We start from the raw sequence: 8,778 nt of genomic DNA, 5'->3' as shown, positions 1-8,778 counted from the left end.
TGGCTTCGTAGAAGGAATTGGGTAGGGTTCCTTCTGTTTCTATTTTGTGGAATAGTTTGAAGAGTATTGGTGTTAGGTCTTCTTTGAAGGTCTGATAGAAGACCTTCTTTGAAGGTCTGCACTGAAACCATCTGGTCCTGTGCTTTTTTTGGTTGGAAGACTTTCTATGAGCCCTTCTATTTCTTTAGGGGTTATGGGACTGTTTAGATGATCTATTTGGTCCTGATTTAATTTTGGTATTTGGTATCTGTCTAGGAAATTGTCCATTTCCTCCAGATTCTACAGTTGTGTTGAGTATAGGCTTTTGTAGTAGGATCTGATGATTTTTTGAATTTCCTCAGTTTCTGTTGTAATATCTCCCTTTTCATTTCTAATTTTGTCAATTTGGATACTTTCTCTGTGCCCTTTGGTCAGTCTGGCTAAGGGTTTATATATCTTGTTGATTTTCTCAAAGAACCAGCTCCTGGACTCGTTGATTCTTTGTATGGTTCTCTTTGTTTCCACTTGATTGATTTCAGCCCTGAGTTTGATGATTTCCTGTTTTCTACTCCTCCTGGGTAAAATAGCTTCTTTTTGTTCGAGGGCTTTCAGGTATGTCATTAAGCTGCTAGTATATGCTCTCTCCATTTTATTTTTGGAGGCACTCAGGGCTATGAGTTTTCCTCTTAGCACTGCTTTCATTTTGTCCCAAAGATTTGGGCATGTTGTGCCTTCATTTTCATTAAATTCTAAAAAGTCTCTGATTTCTTTCTTTATTTCTTCTTTGGCCAAGGTGTCATTGAGTAGAGTATTGTTCAGCCTCCATGTGTATGTGGACTTTCTGTTGTTTTTGTTGCTATTGAAAACCACTCTTACACCATAGTGATCTGATAGGAGGCATGGAATTATTTTGATCTTCTTGTATTTGTTGAGGTCTTTCTTGTGACCAATTATATGGTCGATTTTGGAGAAGGTACCATGAGGTGCTGAGAAAAAGGTATATTCTTTTGCTTTAGGGTGAAATGTTCTATAAATATCAGTCAAATCCAATTGGTCCAAAGCTTCAATTAGTTTTACTGTGTCCCTGTTTAGTTTCTGTTTTCCTGATAGGTCCATTGAGGAGAGTGGAGTGTTGAAGTCCCCCACAATTATTGTGTTAGGTGCAATGTGTGCTTTGAGCTTTAGTAAAGTTTATTTTATGAATGAGGATGCCTTTGCATTTGGAGCATAGATGTCAGGATTGAGAGTTCTTCTTGGTGTGTTTTTTCCCTTTGACCAGCAAGAAGTGTCCCTCAGTGTCTCTTTTGATGACTTTAGGTTGAAAGTCAATTTTATCTGGCATTAGAATGGTTGCTGCATGGTATTGGCACAGTGACAGACAAGTGGACCAATGGAATAGAATTGAAGATCCAGAAATGAATCCACACACCTATGGTCACTTGAGGGTGCCCTTGTATTTGGAGCATAGATGTTCAGAATTGAAAGTTCTTCTTGGTGGATTTTTCCTTTGACCATCAAGAAGTGTCCCTCAGTGTCTCTTTTGATGACTTTAGGTTGAAAGTCAATTTTATCTGATATTAGAATGGCTACTCTGGCTCGTTTCCGAGACCATTGGCTTGTAAAACTGTCTTCCAGCCTTTTACTCTAAGGTAGTTTTTGTCTTTGACATTTAGGTGTGTTTCCTGTATGCAGCAAAATGTAGGGTCCTGTTTCCTTATCCAGTCTGTTAGTCTATGTCTTTTTATTGGGGAATTGAGTCCATTGATGTTAAGAGATATTAAGGAATAGAGATTATTACTCCCTGTCATTTTTGATGTTATTTTTATATTTGAGTGATTATCTTCTTTTGGGTTTGATGAAGGAAGGTTACTATCTTACTTTTTCCAGGGTGTAGTTTCCCTCCTTGTATTGGAGTTTTCCTCCTATTATTCTTTGTAGAGCTGGGTTTGTGGAAAGATATTGTGTAAATTTGGTTTTGTCATGGAATGTCTTGTTTTCTCCATCTATTGTGATTGAGAGTTTTGCTGGGTATAGTAGTCTTGGCTGACATTTGTGTTCTCTTAGAGTCTGCATGAGATCTGCCCAGGATCTTCTAGCTTTCGTGGTCTCTGGTGAGAAGTCTGGTGTGATTCTGATAGGTCTTCCTTTATATGTTACTTGGCCTTTTTCTCTTACTGCCTTTAATATTCTTTCTTTGTTTAGTGCATTTGAGGTTTTAATTATTATGTGGCGAGAGGTATTTCTGCTCAGATCCAGTCTGTTTGGAGTTCTGTAGGCTTCTTGTATATTCATAGGTATCTCTCTCTTTAAGTTGGGAAAGTTTTCTTCCATAATTTTGTTAAAGATATTTGCTGGCCCTTCCAGTTGTAAATCTTCACTCTCATCTATCCCTATAATCCTTAGGTTTGGTCTTCCCATTGTGTCCTGGATTTTCTGGATGTTCTGGGATACAAGCTTTTTGCATTTTGCATTTTCTTTGACTGTTGAGTCAATGGTTTCTATGGTATCTTCGGCATCTGAAATTCTTTCTTACATCTCTTGTATTCTGTTGTTTATATTTGCATCTATGGCCCCTGATTTCTTCTCAAGGTTTTCTATCTCCAAAGTTGTCTCCCTTTGTGATTTCTTAGTTGTTTCTACTTCTGTTTTTAGATCCAGGATGGTTTTGCTCAGTTCCATCATTTGTTTGTGTTTTCCTGTAATTCTTTAAGAGATTTTTGTGTTTCCTCTTTCATGACTTCTGCCTCTTGACTCAAGTTCTCCTGCATTTCTTTAAGTTTTTTTTTTTTGCGTTTCTTCTTTATTGGCTTCTATCTCTTGAGCCTTATTCTCCTGCATTTCTTTAAGTGATTTTTCTGTTTCCATTATACAGGTTTCTAGCTTATTCATGTTCCCCGGTATTTCTTTAAGAGATTCATTTATGTCCTTTTTGTGTTCTTCTAACAGCATCATGATCAGTGATTTTAAATCCAAATCTTGTTTCTCTGGTGTGTTGGCATAACCAGGACTTGCTGATGTTGGAGAGTTTGGTTCAGATGCTGCCATATTGCCTGGATTTCTGTTAGTAGCGTTCCTGTGTTTGCCCTTTGCCATCTTGTTCTCTGGAATGAGTTGGTCTTGTCCCTGGCTGGTGTTTGGGCCTCCTGAGGGGCTCTGGGGCTATTACTGCAACACTATATGGCTGGGTTACCCCTGTAGCTGATTGCTGATGTGCTGCCTTCCTCTTGGGTGCCCTTGCAGCTCTAGGGTGCTTTGCCCCAGATTGTGTCTGTGAACCAGATGGAGCCCGTTTGCACCTTCAGGGAGTGCTGATGGTGTATGCTGCCGGGACATTTTCCGCCTGCTGATCACTCTGCTGGGCAGCCAATCTCCCAACCGGGTTGGTGCACACAAGGCTAGCCTGGCTGCTCAGGCACTGGGTCCAGGTAAAAGCCTGGGAGGCCAAGGTCTGAGCAAAGTTCCCCTCGGTCTATGACTGTTAATTGGGTCTGTCAGGTGGCCAGGATGGCAGGCGTGTGCTTGCGCTCCCTGAAAGTGCCGGGAGAGTCTGCTGGGCTAACAACCTCCTGGGCGGGTTGACACACAAATGGCCCACCAAGCCGCCCAGATCTTGGGGTCAGTCCAGGGCATGTTGGGGCCTAGACCCCCACTTTGTTAGCTTCAGGCTATGCCTGTTACCGGCTTTGCCTGCTAGAGCTCTCTGGCGTCCTGTAGGCAAAATGGCGGTGCGTGCCGGCGCGGGCAAAAAAACCTCCTGGCTGGGTTGGCACCCCGATGGCCCCCCAAACAGCCCAGGGCCTGGGTACAGGCCAACGCCCGTCGGGCTTAGACCCCCGCGATGTTGGCCTCGGGTTATGTTTGTGTACCTCAGTCTGTCCGATCTCTCTGGAGTCCGAAACCAAGATGGAGGTGAGCCTCTCCGGACTGGTGGGAGGCCGAGTTCTGAAGTGGCTTCCGTGCAGCGAAAGGCGCCGCAAAACCGCAGCTGCTTGCAGCCCAGCTGGTCAGCGAAGGTCAGTGGTCGTGGGCGCACTGCCTAACTGGACCCTGTGTCGCCTTGGTTCCACTGCTGATGGCCCTTCGGCTGGACCATCCACTGCTGCACTGCCGCCACCCCAGCCGCCCTTCCCAGGAACTCTGAAACAATAAGTTCACGTGAGTCACAGCCAGGCCTTCGTGGTGCCTGAGACAGACTGATTAATGTCAGTGCTATCTATCCTGTCTTCACTTAAAGTGGAGGCCTGTTTCTCCTGGATTGTTTAAAACTAACTTTAAAAAGTTTATTTATGCCGGGCAGTGGTGGTGCATTCCTTTAATCCCCGGACTTGGGAGGCAGAGGCAGGCAGATTTCTAAGGTCAGCCTGGTCTACAGAGTGAGTTCCAGGTCAGCCAGGCTACACAGAGAAACCCTATCTTGAAAAATAAAAGTTTATTATTATTATTATTATTATTGAAAAACATTTATTTATTGCTATTACTATTATTATTATCATTATTATTTTGGTTTTTTTGAGACAGGGTTTCTCTGTGGAGCCCTGGCTGTCCTGGAACTCACTCTGTAAACCAGGCTGGCCTCAAACTCAGATCTACCTGCATCTGCCTCCCAAGTGCTGGGATTAAAGGTGTGCGCCACCACTGCCCGGCTTTTTTTATTATTATTATTTTTAATATTTATTTTGTGTGTATGAGTACACTGTCACTTTCTTCAGACACACCAGAAGAGGGCGTCAGATCCCATGAAAGATGGTTGTGAACCACTGTGTGATTGCTGGGAATTGAACTCAGGACCTCTGGAAGAGCAGCCAGTGCTCTTAACTCTTGTGCCATCTCTCCATCCCTAAAAAGTTTATTCAGAGGACAACTTGCAGAAGTAGGTCCTCTCCTTCCACCAGGGGGTGACAGGGATTGAACACCTCAGGGTTTCAGGCTTGGTGGCAGGCGCCTTTGCCCACTGAGCCGTCCCACCAACTGTAAAATGCCTACTCCTATTATTATTGTTGTTGTTGTTGTTATTGTTGTTATCATTTTAAATTAAGAGTCTGATCATTTATTTGTCCCTCTTAAAAACTTGTTTTTGGCTGGACTGAGACTTACAAGTAGAAGCTCTCAGCAAGGACAGCCTCCATCTCTTGGGAATCTGTTCCTGGTGTTTTCCTTTGGCTTCCTTCATTCTCTTGCTTGTAAGTTTAGCATATTCTACAGCCTCCTTGTTTCTTTTAGCGAGCGGTTTCTTCAGAGCAATACGTAGGCGTTTGTGTTGCAGGACACATGGAGAAACAAGCCGCTGACTCACGGGTGCTTTGCCTCTGGGCTTCTTTCCTTCTTGGTTTAGGGGCTTTCTGACAGCACACAGTGGACATCATCATCTCTAGAGAGACTGGAAGAGTGTTCGGGCCCGGCTAGCTGCTCTTTTGGGCCCCCAAACTGTCAAGGCACAGTAGCACCTGTCAGTCTGGGAATATATGTCTGTTTGCACAACAACCAACTTGAGAATACTCAGATTGGCAATCACAACGCATCCACAAAGAGACTGGCACTTCCCCCATCCCTTGGCTCATAACAAGGGTGCCCCTTACTCAACAGTAAGTGCACTCTGCCATTCATCAAGAAGCCTTGCTTCATGGGGAAACCCCGGTCGTCATTCCCACCACCGCTCCTGACCACATAACCCTCCACTCTTCTCCCAGAGCGTCAGAGCTGCTGTGATCCTGTGCTTGCTCGTCAAAGAAGTTATGCCATTTGAGTTCATCGTCCACTTCAGAGAGCCTCTGATAGCCCAGGGGCTAGGAGGAGACATTTAGCTTCCTCTTGACATTGCTGACCACCACAAGAAAGAGGACCTATTAATTTTTTAAAAAATATTTTGTTAAAACAGTCATGTTGATACTAGAGTTTTTTGACATCTTTTGAATTCAGTGCCCAAAGTGAATGCCTCAGTGGCCTTCCTCTGATTTCCAGCTGTGGCTCTGATGCTTGGGAGACTGGCCACAACTGCTTCTGTTTCCCTTTGAGATGGAACAATCTAACTTTTCCTGATTTTCCTCAACAAGGAAAGGCAGGCTTGGGTGAGATGAAGCAGACCAGACGCTGGATAATTGTTCTGAGGCTCCTGAACGGGAAGGAGCCGCACTCTTTGATCTCTGAGGCTGAGCGAGGCTGACTTCCAGCCACCACCCCCCTGGACTTTGCCTACAGACAACTGTCCTCATAAATATTCCTGTTTATAATAAAAGGGCCCAAGTGCATTCTAAAGCTTATCATTACACCCACAGATAAATGTAGCTACCCGCCCCACCCCCAACCCAGGAAGCCTTTCTTTACAGCAAATGGAGCCCGTCGCAGGAAACTACAACTGGATAGAGTGCAGAGATCGATGGGCCATGAGAGCCAGGTCCCAACTTACACATCTACATCACAGCTCCTGCACTTATGATTCAGGGAACATTGGTAAAGAGGACTGGAAAGATCAAGATCTGATCTGCAAAGTCTCTCCTAGAAATGGCTGAATACAGTATGATGACAATATCAGTAGATAGGCTAATGGAGGTCTTCCTTTGTCCCACCCTAGACAAAGAACTACAGGCAACTGATGACAGCTGAGAGGAGAATTCGCCTTTCCCAGGGATGAGCTGCTGGTGGTCCTCCACATACACACAAACGGCAAAAATGGAATCAGCATGTTGTATTTATATATTTGTGAGTATTTATATGTATACATAAAAACAATGCTAATAAAAGAAAAAGAGGCTATCAGTCTGAGTGGAGGAACATGAGAAGAGCTGGGGTAGGGAGTCGGGAGGAGAGGGAAAGTGATGCAATTGTATTTTAATTAAAAGTGTATGAGAAGAGGCCTTATAACCTGAGGGATCAGAGCTCATGGTGATATCACGTAGGAGTTCTGGAGACAGGGATGGCGTTCCGCAGCTCTGACGTCATGCAGGGATAAACATTATTCGTTCACTACTGGGTGGGAAAGTAGAGCCTTTACATTTTGTGGCAGTTCATGCATTGCAAGGATCTGATGCTTGGAACCACACGACAAATATCCTCTCATTACTTCAACCTATAACGAAGTGTTAGAAAACCCAACAAAATCAGAAAACTTAAATTGTTTAGCAATTTTAAAAATTGCAATAGAGTCCCACATAGCATGGGCTGGCTTTGAACTTACTCTATAGCAAGAAGTGACTTTGAACTTCTGACCTTCCTGCCTCTGAGCCCCCAGATGTTATGACTGTAGGGGTGAGCCTCTACACCCAGATTACACTGTGCTGAGGATTGAGTCCAGGGTTTTTTATGTCCTAGGCGAGGTCTCTACCTACTGAGCTGCATTCTAATCCTTATTCTCATTTGGTTATTGGATAACCACGGGGGTGGGGTGAGCATCAGAATTTAGATAGGCTTTCCAGAACCCTTCTGTTACATCAGAAGCTCCTGCAGCCATCTGTGTTATATGGCTTGGTTCATTCCCCATCCTCTTGGCTTGGTGGGATAGAGCAATGGGGCCTCGGCACAGGTTAACTAGCTCCAGAGCAAATTGTCCCTTCTGAAACAGCTGATGTTGGAATGTGGGGTGGTGTGAGAAGCAAATCGAATTTGATAATCTTAAATGAAGGTGGTTGTGAATGAAAAATGTCCCTGCTAGGCTCCTGTGTTTGAAGATTTGGCTCCTGACTAGTGGTGCTTTCGTGGAAGGCTATAAAAGCTTTGAGGCCATGGAGCTGCCAGAGGAAAAGGCTCACTGGAGTAAGGGTCTTATAGCCTGGCCCCCACCTCCTGCATCCTTTCTGTTTTGTGAATGAGGCCACGTGAGCAGCTGTGTCTCAGCCGCCTTCCCTGACCTGATGGACTGGACTCTTAAACTGTGAGCCAATGATGGAACATTCCCTAAGGAAAGTTTCCTTCTCAGGTATTTGATCACAGCAATGAGAAAAGCAGCAGAAGGGATATTAAAAAAAGGAGATGAAGCCAGGGAGAACTGGGTGATCAAGAAGGAGGTGGGGAAAGGAAGTGGGGGTGGATATAATCAAACCCATTGTTTCCGTGGATGAAGTTCTCAAAGAATAAAGAAAACAATAAAACAAGGCTGGAGAGGCCTTGTCTCAGGTGTCAGGAGCACTTGTCGCTCTCACAGGAGGAGGATCGGGTCCAGCACCTGTTCGTGGCTCACCTCTGGTTCCAGGGAGTCCAGCACCTTTTTCTGACCTCGACAGTCGTTAAGCATGAATGTGGTAAACATCCATACAAAGGCAAGAAAAATGCTTACGCATACCAAACAAAATAAACTTTTGAAAATTAAAAGAAGAAGAAAAGCAACTAATACAGTAAGCAAGAAAATTATTTACTTCTTGTAATGCTCAAAGGGAAGAAGAGGATCAGTGAAGATCTGGAAAGAGCGTCACCAGAGTCCAGAGTCCATGTCACCAGAGTCTGCGTTCCAGAGTCCGAATCACCACAGTCACCCATCTTTCTTCTGCTGACTCCTTTCTCCAGCTCTGCATGCTTCCAAGGGAAACAACTGAGACTTGTCAAAAAGGCCTTCTTCTCTGGTTAAAATCTTCTGGGAAGCAGGGTGATGGAGGTGGTGCATGCCTGTAATCCCAGCACTTAGGAGGCAGAGGCAGGCTGATTTCTGAGTTTGAGGCCAGCCTGGTCTACAGAGTGAGCTCCAGGACAGCCAGGGCTATACAGAGAAACTCTCGAAAAAAACCAAAATAAAAAATAAAAAAAAATCTTCTGAAGAGGGAGGAGTCATCATTTCTCTGCCTTTGCTCTGTGCTCCTGCCGTCCCGGTCACCC

At 44.5% G+C, this 8,778-nt stretch overlaps 1 pseudogene; it reads right to left on the bottom strand.

Annotated features, from left to right (window-relative positions):
* Positions 1-5,026: 5,026 nt before the first annotated feature.
* Positions 5,027-8,218, bottom strand: LOC127689534 (40S ribosomal protein S6-like; annotated as a pseudogene).
* Positions 8,219-8,778: the final 560 nt, after the last annotated feature.

This window comes from Apodemus sylvaticus, chromosome 7 (genome assembly GCF_947179515.1).
Source record: "Apodemus sylvaticus chromosome 7, mApoSyl1.1, whole genome shotgun sequence".
In the NCBI taxonomy this organism is placed as follows: Eukaryota; Metazoa; Chordata; class Mammalia; order Rodentia; family Muridae; genus Apodemus; species Apodemus sylvaticus.
The sequence above is the reverse complement of the archived record's forward strand: the minus strand, read 5'-3'. Positions and strand labels throughout refer to the sequence as shown.